The sequence below is a fragment of the Panthera tigris genome, chromosome A2 (assembly GCF_018350195.1).
Source record: "Panthera tigris isolate Pti1 chromosome A2, P.tigris_Pti1_mat1.1, whole genome shotgun sequence".
In the NCBI taxonomy this organism is placed as follows: Eukaryota; Metazoa; Chordata; class Mammalia; order Carnivora; family Felidae; genus Panthera; species Panthera tigris.
In genome coordinates, this window is record NC_056661.1 from 39945437 (window position 1) to 39968192 (window position 22756).

At 41.7% G+C, this 22756-nt stretch overlaps 1 protein-coding gene across 1 annotated transcript in view; it reads left to right on the forward strand.

The window, feature by feature from the left end:
- Positions 1 to 22756, forward strand: part of GXYLT2 (glucoside xylosyltransferase 2) — a 93632-nt gene that overhangs the window by 52100 nt on the left and 18776 nt on the right. The window lies entirely within an intron of this gene.

The following is a 22756-nucleotide window of genomic DNA, read 5'->3' on the forward strand; positions in this document are numbered from 1 at the left end:
CACAGAACAATTAGAACATACCTCAGCAGAGAACACCACTGTTATAATATCAGACACACTGTAGAAAATTGCCTTTTTGTTCCCAACATGATTACCCTCCTAGTAGTTCTGGAATTATCATGTTTGTTATGAAGCATAAGAATCATAACTCATATTTGTTGAGTACCTACTATAATTCTCTGGTTGCAAGCAATCAAAATTGATTCAGACTGAGTTAATAGAAACCCAGAGATCACGAGACATTTGAAGAAACTCTAACAGAAATGATAAAGGTCAAAACAAATCTCAAAAAAGATAGTTTCTCAAAAAAGAAACTATCAACTTAGAGAAAATAATATATGCAGGATAAATAAAACTTCTAAAGAAATTATCATTAGTATCCTCAAAGAAAGAAGATATTACATGAAGAAACATAGGATTTTTTTGGGGGGGCGGGGAGAGAGCATGTAAGCAGGACAGGGGTAGAGGAACAGGAAGAGAGAGAATCTTGAGCAGGCTGCACGCTGGGTGTGGAGCCTGATGTGGGGCTCAGTCTCATAACTGTGATATCATGACCTGAGCAAAAATCAAGAGTTGGACACTTAACTGACTGAGCCCCAAGAAGCATAGGATTCTATCAAAAAGGAAACATTTAGAGACTAAAACCAAAATGTTTATAAATTCAAATGTGTAGGGGCACCTGGGTGGTTTAGTAGTTTAAGTGTCTGACTCTTGATTTTGGCTCAGGTCATGATCTCATGGTTTGTGAGTTTGAGCCCCATGTTGGGCTCTGTGCTGACAGTGTGGAGCCTGCTTGGGATTCTCTCTCTCCCTCTCTCTCTCTCCCCTCCCCTGCTCACTGTCTTGCTCTCTCTCAAAATAAATAAAAATTTGATAGCAGACATGAGCAACTCAATACAAAAACTGCAGAAAAAGTTGAGGAAATTGTTCCAAAAGTAGAGTGATAAACAATAAAAACCAATGAGATGAAGAATAGCAGTGAAATGAACAGAAAATTAGAGGAAAGATCCAATATATGAGCAATAGTAGTTCTGAAAAGTGAGAATAGAGAGCACAAAGGATAGGAATCAACATTGAAATTAATTCCAAGAAAATTTCTTACAACAGCAAGACATAGATTTCCAGGTTGAGGGAACCACCAAAAGACTATTACATTAAATGAAAAAAAGTCATACATCACCAGGTAGATTGGCTTCAATTTTCAGGGTTCCAGTCCAAGATGGCAGCATAGGAGCCTCTTGAATTCACCTTCTCTCATGGACACCCTGAGTCTACAGCTACACATGGAATAATTCCCTCTGAAAGAAATTTAGGAACCAGCTGAGTGATTCCTACACATTTGGCAAGCAAGGAAATACCCATTTTACCCACATTGAAATGGGTCTTGGCACTCTCAACTACTGGGAACCACTAAGAACAAAGAAGATGGATTGAACCATCACAAATGTTTGAGAGACATCCTAGAGCTTGAGTGAGATGTATAGGAGACTGGAAGAGGCAGCTGTTTTATCTAATGCACAAAATCCAACACAGAGAGTCAAGGAAAATGAAGAAACAGAGGAATATGTTACAAATTAAAAAACAAGATAAAACTCCAGAGACAGACCTTAATAAAATGGAAATAAATGATTTACTTGATTAAAATGATAACAGTAATAAAGATGCTACCAAAGTCAGAGCACAATACATAGGCAAAGTGAGAATTTCAACAAAGAGATAGAAAGTATAAAAAAGTACCAAACAGAATCACAGAGCTGAAGAATACACTAACTGCACCAAAAAATTCAAAATTCAACTGCACCAAGGGATTCAACAGCAGACTGGATCAATGGCAGAAAGGACTTGAACTTTGAGAACGATAGAGAGAAAACGTCATATTATGTGTCAATAGTGAAGAAAGGGTCACATCCAAAGGATTAGAAATCAGAAGGGCTCCATATTTCTCAAAAGCAATAGTGGAATTGCTAAAATATTGCAGCAATGCCTTTGAAATTCAGAGCGACATCATTTCCAACCTAGAATTCCATACCCAGCCAAACTACAAACCAAGCACATGGGTAGAACCAAGACATTTCCAGATGTGCACAGTTTTCAAATATTTACCTCCTCTGAGTCTTCTCTCAGGGAGCTACTGAGAATGCTGCACCAGAATGAAGGAGTAGATCAATAAAGGAGAGGACATGGGATCCTGGGAGCAAGGAATCCCACAAAAGAGATATAAAAGAGTTTTAGGGGAAAGAAAGTGAGAGCTGCACAACATTCTGATTAAAGCATATCAGGAAGCTGTGGAATGAACTTTGCTAAATATGTGTAAAACTAAGCAACACAATAACAGCAAAAAAGGCAATTATTAATTCCAGGGAAAAAAGAATTGTGGTAAAGTATTGTGGTTCACTCCATGGCTTGATTGGAAATAGTGTTTACATGCCATCATAAGATAACAGTGTATATTGAGCTAAACAGTACTTTGGTATGCTGTATTAGGGGATGAGAAGTGTGTATTTGAGAAGTATGGGGGGGTTGGGAGTTTGTGTGAAAGGGAGTTAAATTATCTTCCAGGGTAGAAAGTCAATAGATAAGACATGTGTGATATAATAAGAAATACATATCTGGACTCTGCCCCTGGTTTTTGATACATAGCTCCTAAAACTCTTGTGATTTCCTGAGTGAGAGGGGTGCTAGGAATACCTTTTGTTCTAGTATTTATTTGGTCTTTGACCCTCTTCCTGACACAGAGGTCCTAAAAAAATCTTGTAATTTCCTGAATGATTAGGGTAATAGGAGCATCTTACACAGATATTCTAAATTCCTTGGAATTCCCTGGGTGATAGGAGTGTTTTTTGTTCCCCTGAGGTGACTCTTATTGGGCTGGTCATCAGAAAGACAAAGTCATGATTAGAAGCTTGGAACTTTCAACCATACTCCCCATCCTCCAGGAAGAGTAGAGGGAGATTAGAGATTGAGTTAAACTATCATGCCCCTGTGATGAAGCCTCCATAAAAACATGTAGACTTTGGAGTATAAAGAGATTCCTGGTTGGTAAATATATTCATGTGCCAGGGTGGTGACTTACTCCATGCTTTGTGCAGATGGAAGCTTCTGTGAGCGCAACCCCTCTGGACCTCACCCTATGTACTTCTTCATGGGTATCCTTTATTATATCCTTTATAATAAATCCATGAAAACATTTTCCTGAGTTTTCTGAGCTGTTACAGCAAGTCATCTAACTTGAGGAGTAGATCATGGGAACTCTCATGTACTTGTAGCCAAGTTAGACATAAGTGTGGGTACCTGGGAACCAAGTACTATGTTTGGCGTCTCAAGTGGGGTGCAGTCTTGAAAGACTGGGCCCTTATCCATTGGCATCTGCACTAACTCAGGTGGTTAGTGTCATCATTGAATTGTAGGATACCCAGTAGATCCACAGTGTTGGAGAATTGACACATTTGGTGTCAGAAGTGCTGTAGATTCAGAGAAATAGTTGTTATTTTAACATATTATTTAGTGACTTGAATGCACATATCCAAAACAATTTAAATTGTATTTTAAAAATTTTTTGATGTTTGTTTGTTTTTGAGAGAGAGAGAAACAGAATGCAAGCAGGGGAGGGGTAGAGAGAGAGGGAAACACAGAATCCAGAGCAGGCTCCAGGCTCTGAGCCGTCAGCACAGAGCCCAACGTGGGACTTGAACCCAAGAACTGTGAAATCATGACCTGAGCGAAGTCAGATCCTTAACCTACTGAGCCACTCAGGTGCCCCTCAAAAACAGCATTTAAAGAATTGGAATTGATTGTTAGTTGTGAAAGTAGTAAATGCAGTGGGAGACGTGGAAATTTTATTTGTCCACTTGTCTCTCTATCTGTATTTAATTATTTACCAAGCCTTTGTTAACTTCAACCCTTGTATTTGTTAAATTGTGGAAAATTATCTACTGGTAACTCTTCAATTCAGTGGATTACGATCAGATTTCAAAAAAGTAAAATAAAGTAGAATACAATAGTGAGCATGCATTGCATAGAGCAAAGACAAATATTATTTTTGAATTTTTCGTTTCTGTTTCATATATTTATGCACATACTAGAATCATGATGTAAATGCATTTCTTACTGTGAGATGCAGTTGAAAGTAGTTTGAGAAATGGGCTTCAAGATGTATCTTCAGGACGTCCCACTGAAAGCAAAGAATGTTCGGGATGTGGCCCAAGACCATGCAGTGTCTGTTGCACTTAACACTGGGAGGATCTTTAAGTTTATGGTTTCGTTAACTCTTCACAACTCTGATTTGTATCCTTTTTATAAATGAGGAAACTGAAATTAGCCCAAGTTTCTTCTATAATATAGGTATTCTGCCCTACTTCTTGCATTTTCAGAGGGCCCCGTTTTCTCCTGTACTTACAGAAAATGTTACCAAAGTGTTCCAGAATACCTCCCAAGCCTTCCATTCCTCCACTATGAAATGGGTGTAACGCAAGCACATATGTCTTTGCTTTGCTGTTTAGTGAGGCTGTTATATTTAAAATTGCTATACCCCTCGCTTTGCTTTTCCCCTATTCTGCTGTCTTCAGTTGGAAGACTGCATGATGTATTTATCTGTTTCTTTTTTTATTTTTTTACTTTTCCCACTAGCATGTGAGTCCTGTCAGGAGAAAGATCTTTGATCTCCAGCACCTAATAACAGATGGCACTCTGTAAAAGTATTTCAATGCATGGACAGATGGGAGGGAGGGAGGGCAGGAGGGAAGGAAGGAGGAAGGAAGGAAGGAAGGAGGGAAAGCAGGAACGAAGGAGGGATAGAAGGAAGGAGGGAGGGAAAACAGGAACAAAGGAGGGAAAGAAGGAAGGAAGGAGGGGAAGTAGGAACAAAGGAGGGAAGGAAGGAAGGAAGGAAGGAAGGAAGGAAGGAAGGAAGGAAGGAAGGAAGGAAGGAAGGAGGGAGGAAGGGAGGGAAGGAGATGGAGCATCGACTTACAATCAGGGCTTTAGCAAGTGCTTCAAAGAGCAGTAGAGAGGATTTGAAGGTATAACACTCGTAAGAGTGTCCAGCCTTGCACACAGTAAATACTCAGTAAATGTTGGTTGGATTTGATTTTCAAATATATGGAAAGGGAAAACATTCTTAGAAAACTAGTCCAGTTTTAGGGAAGGCCTACAGTTCCTGAAGACCTACCGATCCTGTTTTCAGCAACTCCCTAGCAGAGAACACATCCCCTGGAGAGGCACCATCTGACCAAAAGACTAGACTGCTCTAAGTGACAGTTTCCCTGGCTACCAGATGTCTACAGTCAACAGGAAAAGATAGTGTGTACTTGCTGGCTGGGACTGAAACACCTGATAACAGGAGGAAGAAAGCCAAAAGGGATGGAAGCAGATGGAAGATCTGAGACAGCCATCATCTCAGAACGTACCGGAGAAACCAGACACCTTCAGTAATGCAAGGCCTGTGGAAAACGTCCTGCGTGCAGCTATGACAGTTGGCCACACAGCTGCGATGATGAAATCAAAGACCAAATACAAGTTTGATGAGCCAGAATTTTAGGAGAACCATCCCAAACAAAGCCATCGTTTATTTGCCCAACTTGGAGGCGGTCTGATTGTGTTTGCATGGAGATCAAAGATTAAAGTGATCAGAGGAATCTGTTAATGGGGAGCATGTGTGACTGCAGTCATGACATTGGTACATTCTGCTCTTTTTTAAAACTTCACAAAAATGAGTATGTAAGTTACATGTAATTCCACAAGAGGGCACAATGGAAGCAAAAATACAAATTGTTATACTTTAATTTTCTCCCGTGCCACCGTATTTTATGCTGGTAATTTAATGATCAACCTTAACATCTCAAAACAGTTAAATTGGTGGATCACTATTTAATAAAAATGGGTATTTATTTTTGTACAGACTCCCAGTGTTTGTACAGGAAAGGGGAGCCTGGGTGGCTCAGTCGGTTGGTTAATCGTCTGACTTTGGCTCGAGTCATGATCTCACTGCTTGTGAGTTCAAGCCCCACGTCAGACTCTGTGCTGACAGCTCAGAGCAGCTGAGGATCCTGCTTTGGATTCTGTGTCTCCGTCTCTCTCAGCCCTTCACCTGCTCGTGCTCTGTTTGTCTCTCTCTCAAAAATAAATACTACAAAAAAATTTTTTTAAACCGGAAAAAAACAGTATATAGGAACAGTACTTTCCAAGTGTTCGTGATTCTATCCTATCTTAGGCTAATTTAACATTATCAAATAGGATGTTTGAGAATATTCAGCATGGAACAGAAAGTCCTTTGCTCTCTGCACATCCAAAGTGAAAGGAAAGTATCTCAAAGCAGACAATTAGCAAGTATGTATAGCGTGATGCCACTACTATTTTTAAAAATCCAAATGCACATATGTGGGTGAGTGTATATATACACACAGCCATTCATTCAACAGTGTTTATTGAGCCCCAGCTATGTAGCTGTCCCTGGAAATACGGTTGTAAGCAAGGGAGCCAAATTTCCTGCTCTTAAAACTTACATCCAAACCATGAAAGAATGACCAAAAAAAAAAAAAAAAAAAAAAGGTATACATTTTATTTTAGGTAGTTAAAAGAATTATGGGGAAAAAAACTTATGAGTTTAAAGAGTGACAGGGAGTAGAGATCTCTGAGGAGGTAATAAGTGAGTTAAGATCAGAATGCCTAGCCATCCTACAATCACACGTGTAGATAAATGTGTAGAAACAGTCAGGGTGCTGTTCACTGAAGTGTTTACTATGAGTTCGTTCTAATGAAAAGAGAGAGGATGTGGGGGCTTGGAGTAGTGTTGTGTAGGGAGGGGATAGACAGGAAAAGAGGAGCTTGAATTTCTGACACCACAGACTGCTGCCTTGGCTGTTTTGCTAACACACAAGCATGCATTTGTGTATTGTGTACGTTGGAGAATTTCTTAAAATGGCAAACCAATAAGAAAGAGAAGAAAACAAGAACATAAGAGCTTTTCATAATGTATGGAAGCTAGAAGACATATAGACACACTGTGAAAGTACAGGCCTCTTTGTGACCAGGTGTTCTGGGTCTGGCTGTATTTACATTAATACAAAAAAATAAACATGGCAGTGATAATAGAGAACAGGATGGTTGTACCACCCTGGTTACTCATCTCCCTGCCAACTGTGTCCCTTCCCTCCTGCATGCCACTCCTGGATTTTTGGATTTTGAATGCTACTCTTAGCCTGTGAATTCTGAGCTCAGAACCTTTTCAGAGTCTCTGTTCCCATGTAGGATCCAGTCCAAACCCTTTTGTTCAGGGTTTTTGTTCAGGGCCAGCCTTTTGTTCAGGGCCCTTTGCATTTTGACTGAGTTCACCTGTTAATTCTTCAGCATTATTCCAAATCATGATTTCCCTGTCCAGCCAGGCTGGTCTGCCATTGTCCTCCTGAGATGCTGAACATATTATCCTTCGCCATACTGTTGCCTGGGGATGATGCCCTGGCCACTTCGCTCCTCCGCATCCAGACTCACTTATTAAAATCATACCCAATTCTTTAAAACTCACCACGACACCCTAATAATCTGAGCTCAAATTTCTCATTACCTTCAGTAAATTATTTCTCAGCATCACACAGTCATACAGGCTCCCAAGGTCAAACATCGATTTGGATCCATGTTTTTGATAGATAAGTAGATAGATAGATAGTTAGATAGGTAGAAAGATAATTATAGATATATGTGTATGCATTGGTTAGTATATATAGGTGCACTTCCTAACTATCCACTGAAAGAGGCTAGAAGCAGAGTGTATTGTGGTGCTGGAAATTAATGATGTGTTAAAATATAAAATGAATGGATGGAAGGATGGATGGAGCGATGGAGGGAGGGATGGAGCGATGGAGGGAGGGATGGATGGAGCGATGGAGGGAGGGAGGGAGTCATACTGAAAGGGCATGGGAAGCAATCTGAAAGAGCCCCATATGTCCAGACTCGGAACAGCATGGGCAACAAAATAAGCAATGACAGTATGGACCTATAACCCCTGAAATAGAATAATTTTCCATAAGTCCATACTAATATAAATAAATAACTGAATGGATAAATAAATGGGGAGAAGTGACAGCTCTTCCCTTCAGAAGAATTCGAATTAACATTTGTAGAAAGAATGTGGAAAATAGAAAATGACCATTAGAATGCCATAGTACTAATGGCTGTAAGTAAGATCTAAAATTAGGGGGTGAGGGGCGCCTGGGTGGCTCAGTGGGTTAAGCGTCCGACTTTGGCTCAGGTCATGGTCTCACAGTCTGTGAGTTCGAGCCCCGCGTGGGGTCATGTGCTGACAGCTCAGAGCCTGGAGCCTGCTTCAGATTCTGTGTCTCCCTCTCTCTCTTCCCCTCCCCTACTCATGCTCTGTCTCTCTCTCTCTCTCTCTCTCTCTCTCTGCCAAAAATAAATAAACACTGAAGAACATTTTTTTTTTCAAATAATCTATGCTCCTTTAAAAAAATAAAATAAAATTAGGGGGTGAAACTTTAACCAGAAACGAGATGTTTGCATGTTTCAAAGCATTTCCTCCAGAATATTTGGCAATTATGAAGCAGGAAATAATATGTTTATTGCAGAGAATATTGGGAGACAGTACCTTAACTAAGTGATCAAGGATCACATCACTAGTAATACATATCAACATCATATACGCCCAGATATGATACACTGAGAAGGGTACTTCACCTCTGCTGTGTTCTTCCCAATGATGCATAATCTCAGTCTAATCATGAGAAAACACCAGACAGCAAATTGAGTGACTTTTACCAAGTGGTTGACCACTACTCTTCCAAGGTGTCAAGATCATGAAAAGACAAGGAAAGACTAAGGAAAAGACAAGGAAAGATTGGAGGAAATTAGGAAAACATACCAACTCAATGCAAGGTGGGATCCTTGATTGAATTTTGAACCAGAAAAGGGACATTAGTGGAAAAGCTGCTAAAATCAGAGTCAATTCTATAGTTTTAAGTTAGTAGTGTTGTACAAGGTTAATTTCTTAGTTTTGACAAGTTCTCGGTGGTCATGTCACACGTCAACACAGCGGAAGCTCAGTGATGAGTACGTGGGAACTCTCTGGACTCCTTTTGAAACTCTTTGTGAAAGTCTAAAATGGTCATAAAATAAAACATTTAAAAACACATACATACATATACACTGGTTCCAGGCGCCAACACCAGACCTAATAATTCAGAATCTGGGGTAGGGACCGGGGATCTGCGTTTTAAACAAACTTTATCAATGATTCTCAGGTACACGGAGGTTCAAGAACAACTACTCTGTGACTAACCACATCCACCAGTCACGTGAGCATGTACGGTTAGCATTAGGTGAAAATCAGCATGAGCCTTGGTATCAAAGAACCCTGGTTTCACTCTGCCATTTTTCAGCAGTGACCTTGGGTATGTTATTCAAGCTCCTCTGTTAAATGCGGGTAATAATACCACCTTAGCAAGGTTTTTGAGGTACCATTGTATATGAAATGCCCAGAAGGATGCTTAACATGCAATGGGTATTGAGTAAACAAAGGGATTAGTTTATTTTTCCTTTACATTTGTAAATTAGTTTATTGACAAAAAAAAAATCTGTGGATTCATTATTTCATAGAGTTCTGTGACCTTGGGCAAATAACTTAACCTCTCTTTGTCTCAGTTTCCTCATCTATAAATAGATAATACTATTATTATCTACTAATACTACTAATAATACTAATACTACTACCTATTAGGTTGAGCTGGTGGAACAGGGCTTCGCACATAGTGCTATATGAGTGTTTATAATTATTATAATTATTTAGCCAGAATAGTATCTTACCTACCTAATTATTTTATGGGATTATTGTTTACATGGGTCTCAGGCTATTATTACCCCTTCTGATCAGTTTTCATTCTTCAGATTTTCACCTCTCTTTACTAGAGGACCTCCCAGATTACCCAGACGTTGGTGGAAATGTTCATTTTTATTCAGCTTTCTCTCTTTCCTCAAAAGTTCTTGTCTCTGTAATAGCCTGTTTCAATATAGGTCCAGTGTGCATTTTTTTCAAAAGGAGTGTGACAGAATGGTGGAGGAAAAGGGTACTTATTTTTACTTATTTTTATCAAGTTGCAGATTTATGTTGCTGTGTACTTTCCTTTTTTCTTTTCGTTTGGAGACTGGAATTTTGGTCCCAGCGCGGAAGGTCCAGAAAACCTTAGAAGCTCTGTTCCATCCAGTTGATCTTCCTGTAGAATGAGAAGGGGCAGGGGTCACCAAACATTTTCCCAGAATCTGCTCACCCACCCCCCCACCTCCCCCCCCCCCCACCCCCACCCCCCCGCAGGGGAAGACTTTCTGTTAAGAGAGCTGGAGGCAGGTAGCGGAGGGGTTGCTCTCTCTTGCTCCTTTCTTGCCCCGAGATGTCCTCTTGGTCAGCTTTGATAGACATCTTGCCTGGAGGAGAATGTGCTGTACGACTGATATTTCAAAACAAGAAGAGAAAAAAAAGGACAGGGACCTGATTGAACTGTGGAAATGAAAGAATGAAAGAATACCTTGGAAAAATGCCTTGAGTGTATTTGGCTTAGGGAAGTGAAAATTCACCAAGGTAGAAATAGGTTAAGTAACCCCACGGAGTACATTGTGTAAACCACACTTTAATTGCAAAGGCGTGGTAACAGTGCCTGTGTTTCCCTTTCCCCTGTTTTTACTGTAAGATATATGCAATATAAAATGCTTTTAACCATTGGAACTGTGTTTAAGCCTCCAGTGCTGTGGCCCTGAGTACATGCAGGGCTGTGCACCTCCATCCGTCTCCAGAGCTGTTCCATCTTCCCACACTAAAATAGCGTCTGCCTGGGGCTCCTGGGTGGCTCAGTCGGTTGAGCATCCAGCTTCGGCTCAGGTCATGATCTCACAGTTTGTGGGTTCGAGCCCCGCGTTGGGCTCTGTGCCGACAGCTCACAGCCTGGAGCCTGCTTCCGATTCTGTGTCTCCCTCTCTCTCTGCTCCTCCCCGACTCATGCTCTGTCTCTCTCGTTCCTTCAAAAATAAATAAAAACATTAAAAAGAAATTAAAATAGTGTCTGCCTTTCCTGTGCCTTTCCACGGGAGCACCATTTCTTCACTCATGATCTGATTTAGTAAATACAGGGTCTGTGCCTTGCTGATTCTGACTAGATGAATTGTGGCTATTTTAGTCATAAGCAGGTCTCTTATTTTTCATATGCATAGATGTCTTCTTCACCTGGCCAAAAAATATTTCTTTTTTTCTACTTCTTGAAACCTTGTCCTTTCCTCCTCTCTGTTGCCCCCTCCTGCTCTAACCCTCTTTACATGTTTTTACCTTCTTCTGATTATCGTTGATGGCATTTTCCAAAGGCTCCCTCTCTAGAGTTTGGTTCTACTTGGATCTGAATGGCTCCTTTGTCTTTCCTTCTGTTCTGTCCTCCCCCCTCTGGTTCCTTTACCTTTCCTTCAGTTTTAAGGACGTTGTAGAGATGCTTGAGAGGTAAGGGAATGGAATTATATGCTTAGCCCCTAGCTGTCTTATATTATATGCTTAGACCCCTTGGGTCTTCGAGACTTCATTTGCTCACAGACCATCTCATTTCTCAGGACCTGTCTTATCCACTGATCAGCCTTAAAGCATTTCAAGTTTTACAGTGGTTCTGATGCAGGTCAGCAGTTGAATTCCTTAGTTTCTGTAAATATTTATTGGATGCCTAATCTCTATACCAGGCATTATGCTAGGTACATGGACTTCAGAAGTTAAGTAGACACAGAGGGTCTTGCCCTCACAGAGCTTCTATTCTAATCAGGGAAGCAAGCAATAAATGAGAAAATAATTCAACAAAGGCCACTGGTGTAAGAAGTGGTGGGAAAGGGTTCTTAGGTGTTGTGATGAGGAGACTGGGAAGGGGGAAGGGTGGGTGTTCTCCAGGAAGCCTTACTGAGGAGGAACCATCTGAGCTCGGATCTGAAGGATAAGTCAGAACTGGGTGTTCTAGAACAGTGAGTGGAAAGCTCTGCTTCCCATGGGGGAAGGCTTCACTGACAGGCCAGGGAAGTTGCTTATTCCCAGTCACAGAAACTCAATGGAGCTTTATGGACAGGCTCCCAAGGAGGGGAGAAACATCAAATCATTGCTAACTTATTTACAGCAGCACGTATGATCTGGGAACGTCGTCCATTTTCACACTAATCATAGTTCTGATTTTTTAAGCAATTATCTAAAACAATAGCTCACAAACCTTGAAACTGACGAAAGCATCAGAGGCTGCACATGTATTTCATAGCCAATAAACATGCTCTTTTTTAAAGAATTTTTTAATGTTTTATTCATTTTTGAGAGAGAGAGCAAGCAGGGAAGGGGCAGAGAGAAGGGGGACAGAGGATCCAAAGCAGGCTCTGTGCTGATAGCAGAGCGCCCAATGTGGGGCTCAAACTCATGAGCGGTGAGACTGTGACCTGAGCCAAATTCGGGTGCTCAGCTGACTGAGCCACCCAGGTGCCCAAATAAACATGCTCTTTTTAAGCATATTTGGAGACCTTATCTTCTTTACCTCAGATGTCAAGAACTTAGGGAATGTAGTGAGAGAACATTCCCAAAGCTGATTCCTTGGTAAATAAGAAGTCCCCAGTTTCCATTTATTTTCCTTCTGAAAGAAGAGATTTATGTGTTAGTGCCTGTCTCAGCAAAGACTTAAGACTCCGACAGAGGGGACCTTGGCCGTATGTAGGAAGAGAATCAAGAGCTTATTGGCTCTGTAGTAAGTTATTTCACTCCCCAGCCTCTGCTGACTTTGACAGTAACAGAGTGATAATGAAAAGTTTAAGACCCTGAAGCCAGAAAAACCTTAGGTTAGGCTAGGAGGTGAAAGAACACCACTGATAGAAGACGAGGTTGGAGGTGAGCAGAGCATGTCCATTCTCCAGGGCCTTTTATGGGCGATGGTATGTCTGTGACTACTTAAAGTTCAGTGACAAGTCTTGAGGGGGTTTAAGAAGGAAAGTGGTATCCTCTAAAGTAGATTTTTTGAAAAAGCCTCCCAAGCAGTTCATAATGGTATAAGGATCAAGCCATCGGGAAGATGTCACCCACCTAAATGAGTAACAGAACTTCCAAAGCTCCAAAGCAAAAACATACTTAGACAAATAGACAAATCCACAGGCTGAGTTGGAGACTTCAACACTTCCCTTTTTATGATTGACTGATTAATGTGAAAATGAGTGATGGTCCCAAATCATAGCTGCATTCTTTTTTTTTTTTTTTTTTTTGGTTTTTATTTAAATTCCAGTTAGCTAACATAGAGTGTAATATTAGTTTCAGGGGTACAATTTAGTAGTTTCACACTTACAACACTCAGTGCTCATCACGATAAGTGCCCTCTTTAATTCCCATCACCTATTTCACCCATCCCCCCAACCCACGCCCCCTCTGGTAACCATCGCTTTGTTCATTGTAGTTAAGAGTCTGTTTATTGGTTTGCCTTTCTCTCCCTTTCTCCCCCCAAGGATCATTTGTTTTGTTTCTTAAATTCCACATATGAGTGAACTTCAAAATGGATTAAAGACCTCAATGTGGGGGCGCCTGGGTGGCTCAGTAGGTTGAGTGTCTGACTCTTGATCTCAGCTCGGGTCATTTTCTCAAGGTTGGTGAGTTCAAGCCCCACATCGGGCTCCACACTGATGGTATGGAGCCTGCTTGGGATTCTTTCTCTCTCCCTCTCTCTCTGCCCCTCATGCATGCCCTCTCTCTCTCTCTCTCTTTCTCTCTCTCTCTCAAAATAAACATGGGGCTCCTGGGTGGCTCAGTCAGTTAAGCTTCTGACTCTTGGTTTTGGCTCAGGCCATGACCTCACAGTTTCGTGAATTCAAGCCCTACATCAGGTTCTGTGCTGGCAGCATGGCACCTGCTTGAGATTCTGTATCCCTCTCTTTCTGCCCCTTCCCCATGCATGCTGTCTCTGTCTCTCTGAAATAAATTAATAAACTTTAAAAAATATATTTAAGAAATAAATACATAAATACATAAATACATAAACTTAAAAAAGCGTTTTAAAAAGACATAAAGGTGAAGCAAGAAACCATTAAAATCCTAGAGGAGAACATAGGCAGTAACCTCTTTGACATCGGCCAAAGCAACTTTTTACTAGATATGTCTCCTGAGACAAGGGAAACAAAAGCAAAAATAAACTACTGAGACTTCATCATATCTGTTGATGTAAGTGAATTTGCAGTAATTTCACAGTTCTCTACCCCTTCTTTAATGTCTGGAGGTAAAATTCCATGGAGCTCCTTCGGTTAGAATAAACAAACAGAAAATCAGGATGGGTATAGAAGTCCTTGACAACAGTATCAAACCAAGTTGACAGCTACAGAACTTATAGAATACTCCACCCAACAACTGCAAAATAAACCTACTTTTCACATGTATGGGGAACATTCACCAAGATCCACCATATGCTGGGCCATAAATTTGAGAGGACTGAAACCATGTAGACTCTACTCTGTGACTACACGATAATTAAGTTAGAAATAAATAACAAGAGATGGGGCGCCTGGGTGGCTCAGCTGGTTAAGCGTCCGACTTCAGCTCAGGTCATGATCTCACAGTTAGTGGGTTCCAGCCCTATGTCAGGCTCTGTGCTGACAGCTCAGAGCCTGGAGCCTGCTTCAGATTCTGTGTCTCCCTCTCTCTCTGCCCCACCCCCACTTGTACTGTGTGTGTGTGTCTCTCTCTCAGAAATAAACATTGAAATTTTTTTTTTCTGATGAATAACAAAGAAATCTGGAAAATCCCAAATGTTTGGAAATCAAACCACACACTTGTAAATAACCCATGGGTCAAAGATTAAAAATCCCTCTGGATACTCTGTGAAGAATACATTCCGGGGGGATAAGTGTGGACACAGACTAGCAAACAGACCTTTCCAGACTTCTGGGGGAGCTGTAATCATGCCTTGGAGAGGGAGAGTAAAGGGTAGATTCACATGTTCTTGGAGGAAAAGCTGATGGAACTCTCTAGGGTTTGGTGTGGGCAATGTGAGTAGAAGGGGAAGCATCTGACCTTGGGTTTTCTGTCACATCTTTTTTTTTTTTTAATGTTTATTTCTGAGAGAGAGAGATAGAGTGCGAACAGGGGAAGAGCAGAGAGAGAGGGAGACACAGTATCTGAAGCAGGCTCCGGGCTCTGAGCTGTCAGCAGAGTCCAATGTGGGGCTCGAACTCAGGAACTGTGAGATCATGATCCAAGCCGAAGTCGGACGCTTAATGGACTGAGCGGCCCAGGCGCCCCCATGGTTCACATCATTTGACATCTCCCCTTTGGTCTCAGGATCCAGTCAGCATAGCTTCTGTTGGGGCCCTGCTCACTCTGCTAGTCTAATCGCTCACCAGCCTGGCTTTCCTGCTTTCAGCTTCAGCCCCACCCGGCACCCTGCCATCCCATTCTGCATCATGCTCTCTCTCTCTCTCTGTTGTGGACCTTTTCACATGCTGTTCCACTTACCTATAGAACTCTTTGCCCTGCTGTTCACTTATTGCTCAGCAGAGATGCTGCTTCTTCTGGGAAGTCTTCCCTGCTTTCACCGGAGACTGGTTTAGGGGCCCTGCTGTGTGCTTCCGTGCTACCCCTGTCATCCCCCACACCTCACTTTGCTCTGCCTTTTACCTGCCTCCCCCATTAGACCTCCTTGAGAACAGAGGATATGCCTCGTTCTTTCGATACTACTTCTACAACTGCCGCTACTGCGATAGCCAGGTACTTGTACCCCACACTGTGAACCAACGATCTTAGCCCTTGAGCAGAGCATGGACTGCCAACATTGACCGAGTGCCTGCTATGTGTTTGCTGCACACTTTGCACGCCCCGTCTCATTTCATCATCCCAGCAGTGCTATGAAGTGGGCTACCTATGCCCCTCACAGGATGAGAAACTGAAGCTTAGGAGGCGTCAGTGGCTTGCCCAAGACCACACACTTAGTAGCAGACACGGGATTTGAATTGTTTTCAAATACAGTAATCCTGTCTCATCCGCGTTTTGCTCTTTGCAGTTTCGGTTTCCTTTGTTCAGCCTCAGTTCAGAAGCAGGTGGTCCTCCTTCTCACATAGGACCAGAGGTCCTTAGTAGCCTGACGGTTCGTCACAGTGCCTGCGTCACTCACTTCCCGTCATGTCATCTCATAGGCATTTTATCATCTCACATTGTCATAGAAGGGTGAGGAGAGTACAGTAAGATATTTTGATGCTTATTTTTATTTTTGAGGGGGGGAGGGGCAGAGAGAGACGGAGACACAGAATCCAAAGCAGGCTCCAGGCTCCACGCTGTCAGTACAGAGCCCGGCACGGGGCTCGAACCCACAAGCCATGAGATCATGACCTGAGCCGAGGTCGGACACTTAACGGACTGAGCCACCAAGGCACCCCTAAGAGAGACAACAGTCACGTAACTTATTACAGTATATCGTAATAATTGTTCCATTTTATTATTAGTTATTGTTAGCCTCTTACTGTGCCTAATTTATAAATTAAACTTTATCATAGATATATATACAGAGGAGAAAACACAATATAAATAGGGGACTCAGTATTATCCACCGTTTCGGGCACCCACCAGGGGTCTGGGAATCTATCCCTCCTGGACTGGGCGGGGGGTTGCTACTGTAATTAGACTTCAAACCCAAAGCTTTTAACCGCCAAATTGTACTGTCAAAGTCAGAACAGGACTGGAGCAAAACAAACTTGAAGGTAAGCTGTTGAGCCCTTGAGAATTTTGTTGCCTGTGGCCAGCCTCTTGTCCTCACAAAGCACAAGGAGCCAGCAGGTTGAGGCGGTGAATGGAGCAGGTCCAGGAGTGCCCATTACACCCGCAGGATCGTATACAAATAGCTATTGTGTGCTCCCTATCTGCCCCGCTTTCCTAAGAAAACAAAGGCCTCATTTCTAGCACTGACTGATTTCCATAAGGGAATTAGAATGGCTAATTTTACATCCTTTCGGTAAATATTCCTCTTCCCATTATATCATGGCCAAATGATCTTCTTCAAATTAATACCCGCAATCATTGCTGCAGAATTAGCCTCCAGAGACACACTGTTACAGAAAGAGTGAGGTTTTTTTTTTCCTTTTCTCCTGGTGTTTTGTTGTTTTTTTCAGATAAAGAGTAAACAGGCCTTCTGGACTTGTTTTCCCTCAAGGTAATAAGTAGATTATGATATTAGACAGTTCAAAAACTTCGTTTCTTCTCTGCCTGACTCTGTGTAAGAGGTTTTTTGTGGTTGACGTGTTTTGAAGGGCTGTGGGCATTGCTAGGAATGGTGGCTAATTACACTTGACGCCTGACGAGGGAGAACAAGAGCCTTCTTACAGTAACAGCACTGTTAGTTATGGAGTACTTACTGTCCACCAGCCATTGTACCACGTACCTCGTGTGTGTTATTTCTCTGGGTCGTGAGGACAACCTGGGGACAAGGGTGGTGGTGGTGATACTGCTTTACAGTTTTTACAGATGGGGAACTGAGGCCTGGAAAGCCTGAGGGTCTTGTCCAAAGTCACAGGGCTAGGAGGTCATCCTGCCAGGAACTGAACGCACAAATACCAGACTGGAGATTTTAAGGATTGTCCCTTCTCCGAAGTGTATCGTTAGGGCTGCTTCTGTGTGTCTGTTTGGAAATAGGGCCTACCTACCAAAACTCTAAATGCTTAGTTTAATAAGCTCACGCCCTTGTAACCACCACTGTGGTCAAGCACTAGATGATTTGACCATTGCCCCAGACACCCCCCCCCCCATCCATGTATCCCCTCCCAAGAGCACCCATGGGCTTCTTTACATTTCAAGGAGCGCTGATGCAGAGGAGGGAGTGAAGGAACTAGGCTTCAACGGTCACAAATGGGCCGTTGCCCTGCGAGGGCCAGACAGGTAACTCGGGAATAACACATATCAAGTGGCATCTCAGTTAAAGGTGACTCTGTGGTACCTTTTGTTCAGGTTAAAATCCTTGGACTTGCACTTGACTTTTCCCTTGTCTCACATGACACGTAGAGTCCATCAGGAAATCCTGTTGGCCCTGTCTTTAAACTACATGGAGGATTCAACCACTACTTCCTTGCTGGGTTGCCACTACGCCGTCACATCTCAACTGAATTATTAAAATGGTGTCCTGGGGCGCCTGGGTGGCTCGGTCGGTTAAGCGTCCGACTTCGGCTCAGATCATGATCTCACGGTCCGTGAGTTCGAGCCCCGCGTCGGGCTCTGGGCTGATGGCTCAGAGCCTGGAGCCTGCTTCACATTCTGTGTCTCCCTTTCTCTCTGCACCTCCCCTGTTCGTGCTCTGTCTCTCTGTGTCTCAAAAATAAATAAACGTTAAAAAAAAATTTAAAAAATAAAAAAAAATTAAAAAAAAAAATGGTGTTCTAACTGGTCTCCCTGCTTCCCCTGCATACCGCAGTCATCTGTTCTCAGTGCAACATCCACAGTGACCATTTCTCTGAGTCAGATCGTGTCACCCTTCTGTTGAATCTCGTCAGTGGCTTCCATGTCATTTAGGGTAAAAGCCAAAGTTCTTCCCAGGGCAAACAAAGCCCTAAGTGGCCCTCGTACCTCTCTGTCTCCTTCCCTGACTCTTCTTCCGTGTGTTGGCCCTGGTCCAAGCACACTGGTCCCCAGCTGTTCTGGAAGTGTGCCAGCCTGCTTTATTCCCATTTGCTCACCCCTTCTGAGCAACACTTTCTCTCCAACCCGATTCAAAATTGCAAACTCCCTGTGTCCCTGGTACCCCTGGTCCCTTTCCCTGCTTTATTCTTCTCCTGCTTACATACTATATCATCAGTATAATGTATCTTATTTATTATCGGACTCCCTCATGAAGGCAAAGATTTTTGTCTGTCTTGGTCACTGCTGGTCACCCCTGGCACCTAGTGGACCCTCCATCAATGTTTATTGTGTAAATGAGCAGGAAATGCAAGGAGTGCCTGTAAACCAGCACCAGCAGATTTTTCCCTTGTAGGATGCAGGCTGTTCTTGCTGGGGCCGTCGATTTCTTTTAAGACAGAAATGCAGATATTTCTGAGAAACCTTCAGTTTTTAAAAAATGTTGGCAACTAATTCAATTTTTTCAAAAGGCTATGTATGAAATTTTCTTAAAAATCCATTCACTGGCTGAATTTGACCCACAGGCCTTAGTTTGCAATCTGTAGCATAGGTTGAACTGGCTTTGCCTTTTGTAAAAAAATTTGTTTTCATGCTTTATTTATTTTTGACAGAGAGAAAGAGGGGGGGGGAGAGAGAGAGAGAGAGAGAGAGAGAGAGAGAGAGAGAACAAGCGGGGGAGGGGCAGAGAGAGAGGGAGACAAAGAAACTCAAGCAGGCTCCAGGCTCTGAGCTATCAGCACAGAGCCCGACGCAGCTCACAAACCACGAGATCATGACCTGAGCAGAAGTCAGATGCTTAACCGACTGAGCCACCCAGGCGCCCCTGGCTTTGCCTTCTTAACTGAAGACTTGCAAGTTTTCCAGAATTAGCAGCTAGAAAATGTATTCCTAAATTTTTCTTCCATGTCCCTTGGTCCTAGTCCAGGAAGCACATCTCCAGAATCACACATCACCAGAGGAGGGGTTAGATATGGCTTGGAGAAGGTTTGTAGAGGGTTTCCACCTATGAAGCATTCGGATCTGGGGCCTGTGTGGGTGCCATCTGGTGGTGCCAGCACTGGAATCCAAGTGTCCTTAAATGTTTCTCATTGGTCTTCCAGATACGCATCACTTCTTGCCATAGTACACGATCCCAGGCAGTCCTCCAGGGCAAGACTTGCAAGAAAATATGAACTAAAATGAATTGCAATGCTGAAACCCTGAGGTGTGCTCCGTGTAGGCCCAGACCCTGAAGTGTGATCAAAAAGGCACCCTCTTACCTTGTTGGTTGAAGTCCAAAGGGGTCCACTTCTAGAGAAGTAGTTTGGCAATATGTATCACGCGTACAAATGCGTGTACTCTTTGACTAAGGAATTTACCCTACAGAGAAACTCATGTATGTTGGAAATGGGTTAAGATGAGGAGGTTTCTCACTGTGACACTTTTTTTTCATAACAAAAGCTTGAAAACGACCTAAATGTTCTATAACATGTAAGTAGATAATAATAAGTAAAATAATAAGTAAAAAACAATGAACAAAATCTTTGTGTGCCGATACGTCAAGTCCTCCTGCATGACTGTTTTATTTATTTATTTTTATAGCAGGCCGATAACATTGTGTATGCTCTGCTACCATTTGTAGCATGAAAGGGGATTGTACATGCATAGCTCTATACATGCATAAAATATCTCTGGCACAGCAAAGGGCAGTCCATTATCAGCGGTTACCTCTAAGAAAGGGAGTTGGTGACAGAATCACAAGGAAGAATAAACTGTCAATAAATTTACTTCAGGATATTTTTATTTTGAACTGCGTAAATATTTGCTACATTAAAAAGAAATGCCAGGGTACCTGGGTGGCTCAGTTGGTTAAACAGCCAAGTCTCTGTTTCGGCTCAGGTTATGATGTCACAGATTCATGAGCTCAAGCCCCACCTGGGGCTCTGCGCTGACAGCGTGGAGCCTGCTTGGGATTCTCTCTCTCCCCTCTCTCTCTTTGCCCCTCCCACACTCGTGCTCATTCCGTGCCCCCCCAAATAAATAAATAAATAAACCAACAAACTTGAAAAAATTAAATTAAAAAAAGGAGAAAAAGAAATGCCTTATTATGTGCTTAGAAATTTCCCTAGAAAGGCACCTATTGTAATGTTGTTTCTAATAATAAAAAACGGGAGCAGTCTTTCATATCAAATAATTGGATATGGGTTAAATAAAAATTTTACCCTATGTAAGTGAGTTTATTCTCATTTTATAAATGTCTGATACAACTTTTTTTGCCTTTTTCTCTCTTGATTAAAGATATTGCCTATAACTTCATGTTGGAATATCTCCATTCTTCAGATCTTTTTAGTTTGTTTTTTTTCCAGACCTTCTTCAGAAGAGTCTTTTTGTTTTCTTCTTTTTTGTTTTGATGAGGAGTGGTAACATTTTGAAGAAGAAAGTAATGATAACTTTAATAAAAATGATTAAGGCCAAGAAAAAAATTAGGGTGATCAAGTCAGCAAGCTTATCACTTCTTAGCCTTTTGGCTAAGATCAAGTGCAAATCACCAAGCTTGATTCTTTTGGGCAGATGACTGCATAACCCTTAATTTATTAAAACATTACATTGTGAGCTTTTATTCAGGCCTTATTAGATAATCAGCCATAAATAGAAATTTGTACTGTTTCACATGGGTTTAAATAGGTTTCTCTTCCTCTCGAATTCTGTAATTCTAAGTTAGCTTTATATTGGAACACCATACAGTCTCTTTTCCCTGAAAACACATTCTAGAAAGTGACTTAATCTTGTTATAACCTTATTAGCCAAAATGCAGCCATCATTAGCATTATTTGACATATGAACTTGGGCAGAGCCCTTTATTTTGCTTTAGTTTTTCTTCCCAGTAAAATAAATTGGCAGAATGTTGAGCCCTTGGGATTGTGTTGGACATGCAAGACATCATAATTGTATTTACATGTAGTTCATAATTTTTATCATAACATGCATTTACTAATACTTTTGTAGAGAGTTTGCCCTTGCTCCACCATACTCTGGAACTGTAATTAAAAAAAAAATTATCAAACAGAGGCTAATCTGTGGCAAATTTTTTTACTTTTCCATGGGAAAATAAGAAAAAATAAGGATAAGGTAGGGGAGTTTTTAACTTTGTGTGTTCAATTCGAAGGATTCATCTTAATTCTAAAATCGAGATTGTCAAGTGGTTAAGATGGATGTCAAGGTAATCTTTTAAGAAATGATAGGTGATCATTATTATTATTAATTTTTTTTGTGATCGTTATTCTTAATTTCATTTTATTGGTTTGTAAAATCTATTCCTCTACTAGATGAGAAAGAAAGCTGAATCCTGTGGCTGATCACGTAAGCTCTGAAATCATTCAAATCTGAAATCTGCATGATACCTACATCATATAGTGCACATACATGTTCATCAGTTTTAAATATTGGAGATTCCAATGGAATATTGTCTTAGTCGGCTTGCCGTAACAAAATACCATAGATTGGGTGGCTTAAACCACAGAAATTTCTTTTCTCATAGGTCTGGCGGCTGGAAGTCAAAGATCAGGGTACCAGCATGGTCGGGTTTTAAGTACCTCTTCCTGGCTTGAGACACTGCTTCTCATTATTTTCTTTCATGATAGACGGAGACCAAGGTGTCTGGCCTCTCTTCTTATAAGGGCACTCATCCCTTCATGAAGACCCCACTCTCATGACCTAATTGAACCTTAATTTCCTCCCATAGGCCCCATCTACAAATACCATCACGTTGGGGGTTAGGGCTTTAGCATGTGAATTTTGAAGATACAGACATTCACCCCATTGCAAGTGTCACTATGGTAGTAGGTGTTGTGGTGCTGTTTGGATAACATTAGGCCAGGGATACAGGAATATTCAAATCCTTCCTTAATTAAGCTACCACTAAATTTGGGGAATAATGGCAAAACAAGGCAAATAACACTATTACTAACTAAGGCTTTGAAATCTCTAACTCCAAGGCAAAACTCTGGTAAGCAAAGCAGTTAGGACAGGAGAATTCATTTGCTTTATTAGATGGCTGGCTTGAAAGAACAGCAATAGAGGTTGAAATCCACAGCCCATGAGCCAAGAATGGCTTTTACATTTCAAATGGTTAAAAAAAAAATCAAAAGATTT